This window comes from Amblyomma maculatum, chromosome 6, assembly GCF_055883805.1.
Source record: "Amblyomma maculatum isolate TAMU_Amacu chromosome 6, ASM5588380v1, whole genome shotgun sequence".
Taxonomy (NCBI): domain Eukaryota; kingdom Metazoa; phylum Arthropoda; class Arachnida; order Ixodida; family Ixodidae; genus Amblyomma; species Amblyomma maculatum.
Window position 1 is genome coordinate 72,829,101 of NC_139349.1, and position 11,933 is coordinate 72,841,033.

The window sequence follows — 11,933 nt, forward strand, 5'->3', positions numbered from 1 at the left end:
TCTCACCCTGAACATTTCCAAGCTATGATCTCTGAAGCACTCTTGTAAACACGCGTTTAAAAAACTGCAAAGGTGAGGTCTCGCTGCCTGACATCCTTCCTTATTGAGATTTTATTGCATTTTGTATGGGGCAATTAAGGTGCGTTATCGATAAGTTCCAGTATTTTAACACATGACTATGCTTACATCCTGTGTATGTAATTAGTGCATGATTTATATATTCAAAGACGCCTCAAGGCTCTCCCAGAGGGGGTCTCTAAAGGGGCATCATTAAACGTGCTGTAACACAATTTTTCGAGAATAGCGAATGCAGCACAAATTGAAAGACCGCGCAGAATACATTAAAATCCAGTTTGGAGATAAGATCACAAAGTAGAATCAGAAACAGATGTAAACTAATACATGACAAAAACTTTGACGTCAGTACCTCTGAATTTTACCTGGAAAATACTAAACGCCAGGAGGAAATATCAAGTCTAGACTGTCACACCTACCTCGCGGATATGGAAGGCTGATGAGTGGAATTCCAGTGTTTTTTAAAGGCCCGAGGGAATCTGAGGGGCCGCTTTGAAACCTTCTAGGCTGTTAAAAAATGCAGCCTGCGCAAGAATAATGAGAATTTTCCCACCCTGAGAAACTTGAAGCTGCCTCAAGCAGCATACTGCGAATTTTATTTGAATTTCGAATTTTTCTATAGTCAGTGGACTCTATTAGATGCCGCTACTCCCACTGTTCCAGAAGGCGTCTCGTCCAGGGGCTTACTGTGACACTTGGAGCATGAAGTGTGCATCGCGGATGGGTGATCCCAACACTTAGGAACCCAAAACTTATTTGTCTTACCTGCCTTGTGGTCCTATCGAGGCGTTTCGAGCGACCCACGGAGCCCATTGAATCTGCTCAGCCAGGCAACCTTTCTTTACTCGAAGCGTTGTTTTTGCAGCCAATTGCACTTTAGTTTTAATATCTGGTTTCGCGTGTAAAAACAGCTCTTCCGCCTCCAATTTTTAACTTCAAGATTTCAATATGCAGCATTAACCTTCCAGCTGGCGCTAAAACGTTTTATTTATTGTACTATATTCCAGATTAGCTTTTGTTTGGGGTGCTTCAAGCCAGCCTCCGCTTGAATTACATGAACGACTAATGAGATGAAGTGGTAGTGAAATAAGGGAAAGTTTAATGAAGTTGCTGCATTATGAGCTCTTATGTTTAAGTCCTAAATAATCTTCGAAGGGATACATTCTTTACAATGCCCATAAATGACTGAGAAATGGTTTTAGCCTACAAGACACATTGTTACATCCACTTCTTTGTTTATCAAAAAGGGACAGCATTACAGCCACGGAAACACAGGTGAAACCAAATTCTCTATCAACCGCTGACGAGCGCGCGTACTAGGAACACTGCATGGAGAAGTTCTGCCCCAATGTCTCTAACAATGGACAGTGTTTAGGTCCTTTAGCTTGCGTTAGGGAACAGAGACATGTCACGAACGTTTCATTTGCACTGTAACTGGCTATAGATACCTCGATGAGCTCCAATTTTTACTTTGATGTTGCCCTCGTGCATTCTTCACGTAACAATCTTTGCCTTTCCCTTTGGCGAACGGTATATGCACTTAATCATTTCATGCTATAACATTACTTGGCGATACATCCTCCCTTTCCCACGCAGAGTATATGGCAGCGATTTTTAAATGCAGGCCAAATTCTGCTTTTAATTAAAGGGCTGCTCTCTCTTTCTCTTTCCATCAACCAAGGCACTCTTGTTTTTTTAAGCAGTAATCTGACGATTACGGTCGCATCTCTTAAAAGAGATGTGTGACCAACTAGCTCAACTTTCAACTCTATTACGGTCGCATGTTTACTAAACAATTAAAGAAACGGGAATACTTTGTAAGAACATCAATTATGGTGCGGTTCAAAACCATAATTTATTAAACCCACGCCTAGTTTGCTAAATGGTTCTTAAGAGTAAGGAAATAATCTGTCTGTGCAAGGATGTAAAAGCGTTAGCCATGTCTTAATGAACGAGAATAGCCAAATGCATACAAAAAGTGTTTCGGAGTCATCCACTTTACGCTGTACAGAGTGTGCGCTGCTAGCTTAAATAGTAAAACAACGAAGCAAGTATGGCGCTTCATGCCCAAAAACGTTGTATAACGCTCTAAACTTGTGCGGGCATTACGAAGACATGAAGATACGTCTTGACCTCTGAGGGAACTCCTCTGAAGGCTGCGCAATGAAATGCATCCAAGGAATCGCATGTGAACGCTATAAAGCTCGTAACTCAGATTTGTACGCCCCTGAACCCAACTATACAAACTATACAGGGCACGTGCTAAGGCCTACGCTGTCTTATTACAAAAACGCAAATAAAGGAAAATTAGCAGGCGTTTAGCACAGTTAAATATTGTATTCAGTGAAAGTTCACAGCGTGGTTACGCTCGTAGAACTCTTTCGTAGACCGATTTAACTGATCGGTACGACGCGCTAAGTGCAGCATCATCACCACTGGCGTAATGACTAGCTGAGTCGAGGCGCGGTTCCTTAATCTTTCGTTTGCCATCGAATGGCGCCATGGCAGTTTCTATCGCGCGATGGCGAGACATGACTGATTAATCACGTGCTGTGCTCACTTCCTTTCACTTTCCTCAGCCCGAACTATGAAAGATCAAAGGTCACCCGGAGATGAAAGGCCACCGAAAACACAAAGGGTCAAGGTCATGACCTTGTGATGCGACATCAAGTTAGATCACAAGGTTACAATTCAAGCGGTCGGATGTTTTGGGAAAACGAAGTCAGAATATATTAAGGCGAAAACCTTTAATGGCTCATACTCGCGGCCATGACCCTGTCCGTTCGGCCACGAGAAGAGTGCACTTGTTCGCGAGAATTTTCAGGATACCGCAAGACTATGCCTTTAATGGCTCATATACGCGGCCATGATCCTGTCAGTCCGGCCTTGGTCATGTCACACCTGAATTACTGCAAGTAATAGTTATGGCTAATGATTAACTAGTCACTAACCAGTACTAATGCTTAACTAGTACTAATTAGCCATTAGTCGTGACTAGCTAGTCATGAGTAATGACAGAGACGACTGACTATGACGTCATAACATGGCACTTCGTCAACCGTGAAGTCGATCGGATCCAGACTTCCGTGCGCTGTCTTTCATGTAGCGCTTCCTCGAATTCAGCACCACAGAGCATATGGAATCAGCAGACGCGCCCCGCCAGGGTGGTGCAGTGGTAAGACGTCCGACTACTGCTGGCACTGGAGTACCCGGGTTCGAACCCGACCACAGCGGCTGCGTTTCGATGGATGTGAAACGAAGAGGCGTCCGTGTGGTGTGCCATGTCAGCGCACGATAAAGATCCCCAGGTGGTCGACATTCCTTCGTAGCCCTGCACTACCGGCTCCTCTATCTCTCTTTCCACTTACGGCGCGGTTCAGGAGTCCACAGAAATAAGTGTGACAGATACTGCACCTTTCTCTCCCTATGAACCAATTATTATTATTATTATTAATCAGCAGACGCAGTACACAGGCATCACGGGCATTGCTGATTGCTGATTGATTTATAGGAAGGGAAAGGCGCGGTAACTGTCTCACTTGTTTTCTGTGGACACCTTACCCGCGCCGTAAGGGAAGGGAGGAAGGTGGAAAGGAGGAGCCGTAGTGGAGGGCTTCGGAGTAGACCACGTGGGGATCTTTAACGTGCGCTGACATCGCACATTACACGGACGCCTCTTCGTTTCGCCTTGATCGAAACGCAGCCGCCGGTGTGGTGCAGTGGTAAGACGCCCGACTACTGTCACGGGCGTTTCAAATTAGCCTGCAGGATAGAAAAGGCACAGTCATCATCATCATCATTACGACAATAATAATAATAATAATAATAATAATAATAATAATAATAATAATAATAATAATAATAATAATAATAATAATAATAATAATAATAATCAGCCTGACTATAACCACTGCAGGGCCTCTCCAATATTTTTCCAATTAACCCGGTTCTGTGGTAGCTGCATCCACTTGACCCCTGCAAACATAACCTCATCCGCCCACCTAATTTTCTGCCGTTCCCTGCTACGCTTTCCTTCCCTTGGAGTCCAGTTTGTTACCCTAAGCGACCATCGGTTATCCTCTCTTCGCACTACATGTCCTGCCCATGCCAATTTCTTCTTGATTTCCACTAGAATGTCCGTAACATGAGTTATTTCTCTGACCCACTCTGCGAAAAGTTATTTCCACAAACCAACCACTCTCTGGGCCTTTTCTCTGGAGAAAAGGCACATTATCAGTCACAATTCTCCGCGGACACCTGAACCCAGCCGTAAGGAAAGGAAGGTGGGAATGAAAGAAGAGAGAGAGGGGAAGGCGCCGTAGCGGAGGGCTACGGACCATCGCGCTATAAAAGCTTTCGCCTCATCGCACTAAGTACTCCCCTGATGGGGCTGGGACAGGTAGGTCACCGCCGCTTGCGGCGGGTGCTAGCCTGTCGCAGAATGTTTATTTGTTGTAAGCCGTCATTGCACCCGCCATCGTTTCGGTGGTGGACGACGGCCGTTGTTGCGGCGCGCGTCTTTCTTTGCCTCTTTTTCTTTCTTCTCTATTTCTCTTCCGTCTGCACGAGGCAGCGGAGGTGGTTCAGCTACAGAGCCAGTAGCAGGCCCGTGCAATTTATTGCGAAAGCAATACTACTTTCAAGCCTTTGCGGTGCGACGGCGGTGCACATGAAATGACCTTTCGCATAACCTCTGTGTGACGTCACGCCTCAAAGCTGGGCGACCAACTCGCGCTGTCCGTGAGAGAGGGCGGTGCGCATGAACGGCGGCATAACTCCCGCTCTCTCCGCCAGGAGCGCCACAGGTGTTATGATCGTCACGCCTCAAAGTTGGGCGACCAACTCGAGCAGCTCGAAGCGAACAGACGTGCTGGTGCAGCGCTCCCGAGGCACGCGCAACAGCCCGTGCCTGTGTTCGATCGCTGCTTGCCCGCAGCCTATCTTTTTTGATTACTGCGCCTTTTCTATCCAGGTACCACTGCTTTTGGACCTTGTTGCGGTTCCCGCCGGCGCCCTTTGCGGTCGTCCGGCGGTTTTTGAGCTGCGCCAGGACTTTGTCTGCGACGGGCCGTGCTTGCCGGCGCTCGATCATCGGAACCGAGGCCTTCGGGCCCATCGTGCGGGTGCGCTTTTGGCGCACCTGAACGCTGCGCTCCCGGTTGCGGGAGCGGTCCTTGCTGCCGGCCTTGGCGGCCCGCTGGCCTTTTTTGGCCCGTTTTCTGTGCGGCCAGGACTTCTCCTACGAGGGGCGAAGGTGGGCCTATTTAGGCTTATCCGCCCCTCTACATTGACACTATACGCCGGTAAGCCTCCCGGTGTATTAACCAACGCTCATGCCGGCGAAGAAACCGCCCGCGGCCGCCTCGCCCGCAACATCTGGCGAAAACATCGCGGCGGTGCACGCGGTATCGCCGAGTGCGTCGAGCACGTCTTCGGCCCGACCTGCGCCGTCCCGAGCATCGGCGTCCCCTTTCTCGGACGGCGGGGACGCTCTCATGGCGAGCGTCCTGGACCCCCCGGGCAGTGCCGCGGCGTCGCCGCGGGGCGACTCCGAGGATCGACCGCCGGGGACGAGCGACCGACCATGCGGTGAGCCATCGGCGGGCGCTCCCTCGCCGCGTGCAGACGACGCTGCGGGGGCAACAGTCTGCGTCGCCTGGTGTTGTTGAGGACAGTTCTGCGACGGAGGTTCCGGCGGCGGAGCGTCTCAACCTCGCGTTCGTGGCCATGCCGTCCTTCGACGGCGTGGCCAAGTTGCAGGACGAACTGACGCGGATCATCAACGCGCCAGAAAATAAGCTGGCCCTCGCGCTCCGATCGTCGATCGCCCAGCTGTTCGGTGCAGTGGTCGCCTGCTGCGCCGAATACAAGGCGTTGGCATCGGACGCGAGGGGTCGCGCCGAGGTCCTGCGCGAGATGTGGGCCGCGGAGAGGAGGGAGTCCTCCGAGGCTCGCGCATTGGTGGCGGAGGAGCGGCTTCGTGCGGCGACGGTGTCCGCTGCGCCGCAGTCCTTCGCGAACGTCTTGCGGTCGACCCGGGGGGACCACCAACCCCAGACACCTACTGCGATTACAGCGTCAGACATTCACCGCGGCCAAACCATCGACCGGCAAGTAAACAACCACGTCGCATTTATTTCTGCGACAACTCCTAATACACCCGCGACCGAAGTCATTAAGGCATTAAAAAGCAACATAGTACCAAAGGACGAGGGCATTGGCCCAGTCACGTTAAAACCAACACCAAACGGAGTAACAGTCCTCGCGCGAGAGAGAGCAACGGTAGAAAACCTGCGTGTGGCCATAGAAAGAAATGAGGTCACGAAAACAACGTTGAAAATAAGAGTGGCCGAGCGTAGACGGCCACACATCAGGATTTGGGGGGTCGACCCTGACGTGAGTGACGACGCACTGGTACAGAACATTATCTAAAAAAATCCAGATTTACAGCTTAATGCCGAATCAACCACGAGGAGATATACTTTCAAAGCGAGAGATGGTACCAAAATTCACGTAATAGCTCTGGCTCCGGACGCATTCGCGAGAGTCATAGCAAAGGGAAGGATGACCGTGGGCTGGTCCTCTGCACAGGTGGCGGAGGACCTACACGTGCCCATGTGTACGCACTGTGCTATGTATGGGCACTCTCGACGAAATTGCCGCTCGACTGCGGATGCGGGCGCCCCGACTTGCACAAGGTGCGTGGGGCCCCACGCGGTTTCAGACTGCACCGCAGCAGACGGCGGAGCATCGGTCGCGTGCGCGGTGTGCCGCCGCGCTGGGCGCGAAGGTGCGCCGCACCGGGCCGGCTCCAGAGAGTGCACAATACTGGCTGCAAGACTGGCGCGCATGCGCCAAAGGACAGAATATGTCACAACTTGAAAAAGTGCCTTCGTGGCCGAGGGAGCGGGGGGCCACGCATCTTCTTTCTCTTTCTACCAGTCTCCGCGCCTTTCCTTTGCGGCGCGGATTTCACTCTTTATTCACGTTCCTTCTTCTTCTTCTACGTAGTTCTTCAGCAGCGAGCTTCTTTATTTTTATTTCTATTTAACTCTTCGTCTTCTAAACGCCTAATCACACTTGAGCGCTCACATTCCTTTTTCTCATTCTTGCCTTTTCTATATCTCAAAATACGCTAGTTTATTTATTCAAATTTATTTTTCCTCAGCCTTACCTTTTCTTATTATTAAAGTATTGAGCGCTCAATTTCTGTCCTTCGTGCTTTCGTCTATCAAACAACTCTCAGCTCGCTGCTCATTAGATTTTACTTTTGCGCGGCTCCCCTGCTCTTCTGTCAGGAGGTATGCATTCAGCGGTGCGTCCGGACTTGGACTCCTTAATCACGCACACAGACGGTGCCTTGTTGAACCAATCAGAATATTGTTTCATTCTTTCAAAAGCACATTCCTGGCCACATTCTATATTCGATTAATTATTTTTCCTTTATATACCTATCTTAAAATCCTTTATTTTTCTCTAAATTTTTCAATCGGAAATACAATAACCGCAAACAAATATCACAGTATGAGTGGCCAGGTATTAACCCTGAAACGTGTATCTGTGTTCTACATCTCATGTCATCCATCTTTCATTCGTTACCTTTTCCTCCTTGTTATTTTTAATTCTTACCTTTATTTTTTCTTCATAACAACACAGATACACGATTTAGGTATCGGAAAATGTCGTTTCCCCTCGTCTCCCTACCTTTTAACAATTGATCGGATTGTTTTCAAATTGCAAATTTGTAACATGTTTTCCAAATTCCTATTCGGCCTCAAACATTTCACATGACCTCCCAAATTTCTTTCTCTATTATCCAAGCAAATTTAGATCACTGCAAAAACGCAATTCGAATCTTATTAGACAGAATCCGAGAGGCTAATTTCGATTTCGCACTTCTCTCCGATCCCTACACGAGGGGAAGCGACATTCCGGAAAATTACTTAGTCTTCAAGGCGCCGTCTGCTCCCAGAACAGCCATCGTCGTTGCCACAAATCGTTTCGACATCTTCCCATCGTTCATCTCTTCTTGCGTGACATCGATCACTTGCTCGTCAACAACGGCATTATTTACACTCATATCAGCATACGCTCCACCCCACACTGCAAAGACACCTACCCTGAACGACATACGACAATCACTCATCACAACGGAGGGGACACCTGCGGTGGTCGCTGGCGATTTCAACGCCAAGCACACCGCATGGGGTCCGGAACTCTGCGATGCGAGGGGCGGAGAATTCCTAAGCTTCGCAATGAGTTCCGGACTAATAATATTGAACGATACGTCTTCCCCTCCAACTTATACAACACCATACACAGACAGCTGGATAGATATTTCACTAGCTACACCCACATTGGTTAGGGCAGGTTACACATGGACAGTCACAGATACCAGAACATTTTCGGAACATAAACACATTGAAATCCGATTCGGCCATTCACCGCATGTAAAAGAGCGTCGTTTAACATACAGAGACACAACAAGATTAATACATTCACTCTCTGCCACACGATTCATGGATGCCGTTGTAGGGGCAAATTTGGCTTCATCGGCAGCATTAGATTTAATTCTTCAAAAATTTCAATCTTTATTTGATCACTTTAGAAAACGAAATTTATCAACCACCCGTCAGGATTCTCGACATACAATGAACAATTCGAAACAGTGGTGAACCAGCGATCTGACCGTCGAGCGCTCCAGGGTGCGCGCCATGAGAAGGCGCTACCAAAGAACACGAGATCTGGAAATGCGAAAATTTTACGGTGACATTTATTACACCGCATTGGCAAACTTTCGTTCAAAAGTATCGGACGCCCGTAATTCGTTCCTCCGCGAATTGGCCAGACGATCCTTACAATCAGGCATATTCGGGCGCCCGTATAAATTAGCTTTTAAAAAATACACAGCACCCATTATTCTTCCTTCGGTGGAGCGGCCTGACGGCACCATGACATCGTCTGTGCTGGAAACAGCACAGACGTTGTTGGACGGTCAGGTCGCATCGGATTCAAACGAAAACGATAGCGACGCTCACAGACGGATACGTATCGCTGCGGCGTCCCCGTCCCTCGGAGGACCGGACGACGCCCCATTCACGCGCGACGAAGTGGGCATGGCGGTGTCCCGCGTCGTGCCGGGAACGTCGTCGGGTCTGGACGGGATAACGCCGCGTGTGGTACGCGAACTCTGGGAGCGTCACCCTAATTTCTACCTATTTATATTTAACGCTTCCCTCAAGCTTGGCCATTTCCCAGTGGCCTGGCGAAAGGGACGCATAATTTTCTTGCCAAAGCCAGGTCGCCCTCCGGAGATGACCACTTCTTATCGGCCAATAGTAATGAATTCAACTTTCGGCAAGGTGTTAGAGAGTCTGTTGTACGGGCGCTTGTACCACTTTCTATCGCGATGCAAATTATTACATTCTAACCAATTCGGATTTACCAGACAGCGTGGAGCCGTACAGGCTCTACACGCGCTCGTCTCCAAATTACGAGATGTAAGGAATAGCGGCCAATACGCACGACTTATATCCATAGATTTCCGTGGCGCATTTGACAGTGTGTGGCACCCCTTGGTCCTGGCTTCGCTCGGTGACTGGGGGTGTCCGAGGAACCTCTGTGCACTGCTCCGGTCCTTTCTATCGGACCGAGAGGTGGTATTCCGCTCAAAGGCGGGAGACGCGGTCGCGCGTCCCACCTTGGGCAGCCCACAGGGTACCCCACTGTCGCCACTTCTGTGGAATATAGACGTGCGCGGTTTGCTCGAGTTGCCCATGCCAGAGGGTGTATCGGTGCAGGCGTATGCGGATGACGTCGTCATCCTTGTGCCTGCATCCGAAAGAAAGCTGTTGACGCAATTGGCAGAAAATGCTCTCGCCAGAGTTGCGACATGGGCGGAGGAGGCGAGAGTTAACATCTCACGAGAGAAGACAGTGTGCGTCCTTATTGCTCCCCACATAGGTGGAATGGGGCGCACACTTCCCACCGTAATGCTGGACGGCGTAAGATTACAATTCAAGCCATCCGTAAGAATCCTCGGTGTGGTCTTCGATCGAACTCTCTCCTTCATACCTCATGGCGACATGCTCAAGGAGAAGGCCGAGATGCTTGCCGCACGCCTCAACACTTTCATGCGGCTCAGCGGTACACCGGCACCGGATCAACGAAGAGCGCTTTACCGCCAGGTCGTTCTTCCTTCACTCGCATATGCGTCACCCGTTTGGTGGACGGAATCGCCCCATTCGGGACTGCGTGCTCGGCTGCTTTCAGTGCAGCGTGCTCCTTTATTGGCACTAACGGGAGCTTATTCTACAACGAGCACCAGGGCGCTCCAAATTCTGCTGCACGCGCCACCACTCGCTTTGGATCTAGACAGATTCAACGCGGAGTTCGCGCTATTTACGCAGCGATCTGACGTCACTTTTGGACGAAATACATACCGCGCATCGGAAGTGGCGAGACCTTTCGACGACTCTCTCGAACACCCGGCAGAGGTAGTTTCGTTTGCGTACGTCCGGTTAGACGTGGAGGCGGCGCGGGCGTCGGCGTCGTCGCCCGTTTACCATGTCTATACGGATGGCGCATTTACCTCTGTCTCGGCCGGAGCGGCGTACGTCGTTATGTCACCAGCAGGCCGAATAACATCTGTAGGCCGCTTCAGGGTGGAAGGAGCAACTGGTGCATACGGCGTAGAACAAATAGCGTTTGAGGAATGCCTCCGCTATATACAGGGTCTGCAGGGATCGACACCTGTGTATATTTACACAGATTCTTTGTCGATTCTTGCATCTCTAGCCGCATCAAAAACGTTAAATACCAAAATTTACGAAATCAAGCGATTGCTTAAATCTATTATCACACGGAGGCCGATCAGACTCTATCACGTTCCTGCACATGCAGGCGTGCTAGGCAACGAGCTCGCGGACATTGTTGCATCGCGAGCTCACAGGTCGAGCCGGACCAGATTGGCATTAGCTTCCAAAACTGTGGTCCGTGCCGAATTCCGCCGGGTCGTTGCAGCGAGATGGGCAACATGGTGGAAGGAAAATAACGAGGGAACCGGAATATTTAATTTCATTCCGGACACGTATAATTTGCCCACCTCGTTTCCATTCATCTCACTACTGGTCATGGCCAATTCCCTCATTACCTTCATCGGTTCGGTCTTTCACCATCGTCGCGGTGCCCTTGCGGTGCCCCACAGGGCGACATCATTCATTATCTCACGTCATGTTCATTAACATCAACACATCGTCAAAATTTAAACCCGCCGGCTCCTCCTAACCATGACGCAAGAGTTTGGCGTAATTGGCTAGATTCCAAAAGAAACTGTGCTTGGTTGATTCGGCTTGTTAAATTTATTAGCTCCATCTTACCAGATTTCAAACGCCAAAATTCAGTCAATTATTAGATTCGTACTTTTTAATTTTATTTTATTCCTCCATTTCTTTTATCTTTTCTTGTTTCTTGTAACATCGCAAAATTCAGTCTTTCTTTCAGGGCCAATCAGGCCAAATGAGGTGAGCACTTCCGTGCTCGCCCTGACAAGAATCAGTGAACTTGCGATTTAAATTTTGTAAATATTGTATATAGCGTATATATTTGTATAAAATGTACATTTGTAAATACTGTATATATTGTATATATATGTATATATTGTAAATACACCCATTCTTTATATATATTTTGTATATAGACCTGTACATACCGAATGTACAAATTATATTAATGTACATACTAGATTTCTCTCTACATTTATACAATTACTCCTTTATGTTATCCTTCTTTTCTCTTCCTTCTGTGTTCCTCTGCTGTTCTGTTCTCTCTTCAATTTCTATTTACAGATCGCTCCGGAC